At 47.3% G+C, this 7,094-nt stretch overlaps 1 pseudogene; it reads left to right on the plus strand.

Annotated features, from left to right (window-relative positions):
* The first annotated feature begins 2,193 nt into the window (after positions 1-2,193).
* LOC123100903 (uncharacterized) lies at positions 2,194-2,332 on the plus strand (annotated as a pseudogene).
* Positions 2,333-7,094: the final 4,762 nt, after the last annotated feature.

Genomic DNA, 7,094 nt, shown 5'->3' on the forward strand with positions numbered 1-7,094 from the left:
AGCCTCGGAGGCAGCACAGGAAGCAGTCTGGATGAAGGAGTTCATTACCGACCTAGGGGTGATTCCCAATGCGTCGGGCCCGATGACTCTCTTCTATGACAACACTGGAGCTATTGCCCTTGCGAAGGAGCCCAGGTTTCATAGGAAGACCAGGCATATCAAGCGTCGCTTCAACTCCATTCGTGAAAGTGTTCAAAATGGAGACATAGATATTTGTAAAGTACATACGGACCTGAATGTAGCAGATCCGTTGACTAAACCTCTCCCTAGAGCAAAACATGATCAACACCAGGACGCAATGGGTGTTCGATTCATCACAATGTAACTAGATTGTTGACTCTAGTGCAAGTGGGAGACTGTTGGAAATATGCCCTAGAGGCAATAATAAATGGTTATTATTATATTTCTTTGTTCATGGTAATTGTCTATTGTTCATGCTATAATTGTATTGTCCGGAAATCGTAATACATGTGTGAATACATAGACCACAACGTGTCCCTAGTAAGCCTCTAGTTGACTAGCTCGTTGATCAACAGATAGTCATGGTTTCCTGACTATGGACATTGGATGTCATTGATAACGGGATCACATCATTAGGAGAATGATGTGATGGACAAGACCCAATCCTAAGCATGGCATAAAAGATCGTGTAGTTTCGTTTGCTAGAGCTTTTCCAATGTAAAGTATCTTTTCCTTAGACCATGAGATCGTGCAACTCCTGGATACCGTAGGAGTGCTTTGGGTGTGCCAAACGTCACAACGTAACTGGGTGACTATAAAGGTGCACTACGGGTATCTCCGAAAGTGTCTGTTGGGTTGGCACGGATCGAGACTGGGATTTGTCACTCCGTGTGACGGAGAGGTATCTCTGGGCCCACTCGGTAATGCATCATCATAATGAGCTCAATGTGACTAAGGCGTTAGTCACGGGATCATGCATTGCGGTACGAGTAAAGAGACTTTCCGGTAACGAGATTGAACAACGTATTGGGATACCGACGATCGAATCTCGGGCAAGTAACATACCGATTGACAAAGGGAATTGCATACGGGATTGATTGAATCCTCGACATCGTGGTTCATCCGATGAGATCATCGTGGAACATGTGGGAGCCAACATGGGTATCAAGATCCCGCTGTTGGTTATTGACCGGAGAGGCGTCTCGGTCATGTCTGAATGTCTCCCAAACCCGTAGGGTCTACACACTTAAGGTTCGGTGACGCTAGGGTTGTAGAGATATGTGTATGCGGAAACCCGAAAGTTGTTCGGAGTCCCGGATGAGATCCCGGACGTCACGAGAGATTCCGGAATGGTCCGGAGGTGAAGAATTATATATAGGAAGTCAAGTTTCGGCCACCGGGAAAGTTTCGGGGGTTACCGGTATTGTACCGGGACCACCGGAAGGGTCCCGGGGGTCCATCAGGTGGGGCCACCTATCCCGGAGGGCCCCGTGGGCTGAAGTGGGAAGGGAACCAGCCCCTAGTGAGCTGGGCGCCCCCCCATGGGCCTCCCCCATGCGCCTAGGGTTGGGAACCCTAGGGTGGGGGGCTTCCCACTTGCCTTGGGGGGCAAGGCACCCCCCTTGGCCGCCGCCCCCCACCCTAGATGGGTTTGGCCGGCGCCCCCCCCCCCTCCCAAGGGGGCCTATATAAAGGGGGGAGGGAGGGCAGCAACACAACAGCCTTGGGCGCCTCCGTCCTCCCCTGCAACACCTCTCTCTCTCGTATAAGCTCGGCGAAGCCCTGCCGACATCCCGCTGCATCCACCACCACGCCGTCGTGCTGCTGGATCTCCATCAACCTCTCCTTCCCCCTTGCTGGATCAAGAAGGAGGAGACGTCACTGCACCGTACGTGTGTTGAACGCGGAGGTGCCGTCCGTTCGGCACTCGGTCATCGGTGATTTGGATCACGGCGAGTACGACTCCGTCATCCACGTTCATTGGAACGCTTCCACTCGCGATCTACAAGGGTATGTAGATGCACTCCTTTCCCCTCGTTGCTAGTAGACTTCATAGATGCATCTTAGTGAGCGTAGGAAAATTTTAAAATTATGCTACGATTCCCAACAACGCAAGCGCAGATCGTCAACACCCGCATCGCCCTCGCCAATCTGTACAAAGGGAACATGGGCATGCCGAAGTATCTGGCGAAGATCAAAGCCTTCGCCGATGAGATCGCCTGCACCGGTGATCCCCTCTCTGAAGGAGAGCTAACCTCCTATGTGCTCAAAGGGCTGGACATCGAGTATAACCCTGTGATCTCAGCCCTGGCTGCACATATCGAGCCGGTGACCGTCCAGGAGCTTTACAACCAGTTGCTAAGCTTTGAAGCTCGCATGAATCTGCTACAAGGTAACAATCTCCGCCAGTCATCAGTTAACTCTGTCACACGTGGTCGCGGCACTGGAGGCCGAGGCCGTGGTCACCGCGGTCACCAGGGGTGCGGGCGCGGCAACGGCAACAACAGCGGGCGTGGGCGCGCCAACAACTCTGGCCCATGCCCCTCCGGCGCCTCCTACTCCAACACCAGGCCGCGTTGCCAGCTCTGCCAAAAGTCAGGACATGAGGTGAAAGACTGTTGGCACCACTACGATGAAGATTACGTGCCCGAAAAGCGCCACGTAGCTGCAGCCATCAGGGAGCAAGAAGAAGCTGGAGACACCATCTGGTATGCTGATTCTAGAGCCACAGATCATGTCACCAGCGAGTTGGAGAAGCTTGCAAATCGAGAAAGATACTATGGCAATGATCAGATAAACACCGCCGCAAGTGGAGGAGGTATGGACATATGTCACATTGGTCAATCCTCTATTAATTTCCCTAATGTTAAACGTGATCTTCTTCTAAAGGATGCCCTTCATGTTCCACAAGCCAACAAAAATCTTGCTTCCATGTCTCGTTTGTCCGCTGATAATAACATCTTCTTTGAAACTCATCCCAAGTATTTTTTTCATTAATGATCGAGCAACGAGGGAGCTCCTCCATCACGGTAGATGCGTCGGTGGTCTATATCCTATCACATCAAGAGCTTTTAGCCGCAAGCGTCATCGCCAAGTCTACTTCATCGTCAAGCCATCCTTAGAGAGGTGGCATCAAAGATTAGGTCATCCTTCATTAAAAATAGTTGATCAAGTAGTGAATAAAGGCAATCTTCAATTGTCTAGTCGTGAGAATAAAGAGTCTGTTTGTGATGCTTGTCAATGTGCCAAGAGTCACCAACTCCCCTATCCTAGATCAAATAGTGTGTGTCATGCTCCGTTGGAACTGATATTCAGTGATGTATGGGGTCATGCCAGAGATTCCTTTGGAAGAAAGAAATATTATGTTAGCTTCATTGATGATTATAGTAAGTTTACATGGATATACTTACTTAAGTTCAAATCCGAAGTTTTCTCTGTCTTCCAAGAATTCCAAAAACTTGTTGAGCGTCAATTTAACAAGAAAATCATTACAGTCTAGAGTGACTGGGGAGGAGAGTATGAGAGACTCAACTCCTTCTTTCGAAGCATAGGCATTGAGCATCATGTTTCGTGTCCCCATGCACACCAACAGAATGGTTCTGCCGAACGCAAACACCGTCACATCGTTGAAGTTGGTCTTTCCCTTCTTGCTCATGCATCTATGCCTCTAAAATATTGGGATGAAGCTTTCATCGCCGCCACTTATCTTATCAATCGTTTGCCTAGTAAGGTTATTGGAAACACAACTCCCTTAGAACGATTGTTTCATCAAAAACCAGATTATAATTCCCTCAAAGTTTTTGGTTGTGCATGCTATCCGAATCTTCGTCCATATAATCGCCACAAACTAGAGTTTCGGTCCACTCAATGTGTCTTCCTTGGCTATAGCAGTCTTCATAAGGGCTACAAGTGTCTAGAAGTTTCAACTGGACGCATCTACATCTCTCGGGATGTGATTTTTTGATGAAACTATTTTCCCTTTTCCCAAACTTCATCCAAATGCGGGAGCCCTTCTTCGAGCTGAAATCTCTCTTCTCTCGGATTCTTTGCCACGTACTGATCACAGGGGAGAATTAATAGAACATGATCATGTGTCTAGTCCGGAAGAAAATTCAGAAACTAATGAAAAAAATGCAGCTTTTGGCTATGATTTTATGTGTGCAGAAGAGGACGAAAACCGCGCTGGATCCGATGCAGATTTGGTGCAGAACTGCGGTTCCTGAGAAGGCACGCGGTCCCAGGATGATAGCCGCGCGCGATCCCAGGCTGACAGCCCTGTCGCTCGGCGCGTAGCGGCGTTCCCCGCGTCTCCTGAGGCGCCAAGTGGTGGGACAAGTCCACCTGCTGAGTCCGTGGCCGACCGAGGTCCAGGTGTGGACCCAGACGGCGCGGGGCGCAGCCCGTCTGCACACGCTGCATGGGAGCCGGCACGCTCTGGGGCCGACAGCCCGACCAGGGTGGACCCCGCCAACAGTGCCATGCGGAGCTCCCCTGCTGAGGCGTCTGGTACGAGGCAGATCTCGCCGGATCCCGTGCCCACCTTGGATCTGGAGCCCTGCGGCGCGGCAGTCCAGGCTGATTCGGCTGGATCTTCTGCGGCCGGTTCTGGCGATGTAGAAACTGCAACAACTGCTACACGTGTGTCACCGGAAATTCCTCAGCGCCATACCAGGTCAAAATCTGGATTATTCAAGCCTAAGGAATACAAGGACGGAAGAGTAAGGTATGATCCTCGCAAGTATGCTTTCCTCACTAGTTCAGGTGAACCTACTCATTTAGCCGAAGCTCTTGCTCACAAAGAATGCAAAGGGGCTATGGACAATGAATACCAAGCACTCATGAAAAATAAAACATAGCATCTTGTACCACCAACAAAGGGAAAGAATTTGATTGATTGCAAGTGGGTTTATAAGATTAAAAGAAAGTCTGATGGAAGTATAGATAGATACAAGGCCAGATTGGTTGCAAATGGGTTTAAACAAAGATTTGGAATTGATTATGAGGATACCTTTAGCCCTGTTGTTAAGGAAGCTACTATTCGACTTGTATTATCTATTGCTATTTCCAGAGGGTGGAGCTTACGTCAGGTAGACGTCCAGAACGCGTTTTTTCATGGTGTTCTTGAGGAAGAAGTGTTCATGCGGCAACCACCAGGGTATGAAAACAAAAGCACACCTCATTTTGTCTGTAAGTTAGACAAAGCTTTGTATGGCTTAAAACAGGCCCCAAGAGCCTGGTATTCCAGGTTGAGCACTCAGTTACAACAACTTGGCTTTATTCGAAGCAAGGCAGATACCTCATTATTCTTCTATCACAAAGGCAACATCTCTATGTTTGTTCTTGTTTATGTTGATGATATAATTGTTGCTAGTTCCGTGACCTTAATGTGGAGTTTGCACTCAAAGATTTGGGTGATCTTCATTATTTTCTTGGTATAGAAGTAAAACAAATCAAGGATGGAATACTTCTTACACAAGAGAAATACTCCCTCCGTTCCTTGATATAAGGTGTATAGATTTTTGAGAAAAAATCCGAAATATAAGGTGTATTGCGTTGCACCACTTGTTTGAATAATTTTTTTAGGGATTTGATTACATTTCCTTATATTATGCAAGGTCCTCTATTTTCTCATGTCAATTAGTCAGGTGTAATCTCGCCCAAAACTTGTAAAATTTACCCTCCACGTGTGTTCTTTAATTTCCGTGCCATAAACTATACACCCTATATTCAGGAACGTAGGGAGTACACCACAGATATTCTGAGAAGGGTAGGACTGGAACATTGCAAACCAGTAAGTACACCAATTTCCACTACTGAGAAACTTACAATTGAAGGAGGTGAATTACTTGGACCAAGTGATGCAACGAACTATAGGAGTAGTGTTGGTGCTCTACACTATTTAACGTTGACTAGGCCTGATATTTCATATTCTGTCAACAAAGTGTGTCAGTTTTTGCATGCACCAAGTACAGTTCATTGGACTGCGGTAAAAAGAATTCTGAGGTATCTAAAGTTTACAATGGGACTTGGAATCAAGATTGTTAAGTCATCATCCATGCTAGTTAGTGCATACTCAGATGCTGACTGGGCAGGGTGCCCTGATGATAGAAGGTCAACAGGTGGTTTTGCTGTATTTCTGGGATCAAACCTTGTGTCATGGAGTGCAAGGAAACAGGCTACTGTGTCAAGGTCTAGTACTGAAGTAGAATACAAAGCTCTTGCTAATGCAACTGCCGAAGTTATGTGGATTCAGACTCTTCTATATGAGTTGGGAATCAAAACTCCACAAGCTGCAAGGTTGTGGTGTGACAACATTGGTGCAACCTACCTTTCAGCGAATCCTGTGTTCCATGCACGTACAAAACACATAGAAGTTGATTTTCATTTTGTGAGAGAAAGAGTAGCACGAAAGCTACTTGACATCAAGTTTATTCCCACAGGAGATCAACTTGCTGATGGCTTCACCAAACCACTTACTACGAGGAGACTGAATGAGTTCAAGTACAATCTAAACCTAGAGAAATTTTCATAGGTTTGGATTGAGGGAGGATGTTAGAATAGAGTTTGTAGAGATAGTTGTTTAAACTGTATTCTGTTCCTATCTCTTCTTCTGTTCTGTTCTTCCTCTCCAAGTTATATCTCCCTCTCTTGATGTATTCTGGAAGTATCCTAGCGATATTCCAAACCTTGTAAGCCACGGCAATCCTTTCATAAATATACATGCGGCCCGAGTAAAGGGTTCAACGCTTCCTATCAAATCTTACACTCCCTTCTAACAGATGCTTCCATGGAAGGAACAACGCTAAGAGTGTCACCATCGCTGATCCAACAAGTCAGATTTAGGTTTTCACGTGGAAAGGAGAACTCAAGGATGGAGAGGTGTCAAACTCCTCCATGATGCCTCCAACAAAGAAAACAAAAATTGTCATCACCTGCAACAAGCAATTGCATGACTTTCGTCCAGACAAACTGCAAACCAATGTCGGACACACCCATCACCGGATATGAGCCGCACGTCCTAGCCAGAGCGCAAGAGCGAGCCACTAGAGGAAACGTGCTCTAGATCCGAGGGTTAGAGCGTTATTAGACTGAGCAACCTAGGCCATTGCAGGCTGCTGACCAGGAGGTCCTCG

Source organism: Triticum aestivum, chromosome 4D, assembly GCF_018294505.1.
Source record: "Triticum aestivum cultivar Chinese Spring chromosome 4D, IWGSC CS RefSeq v2.1, whole genome shotgun sequence".
NCBI lineage: Eukaryota > Viridiplantae > Streptophyta > Magnoliopsida > Poales > Poaceae > Triticum > Triticum aestivum.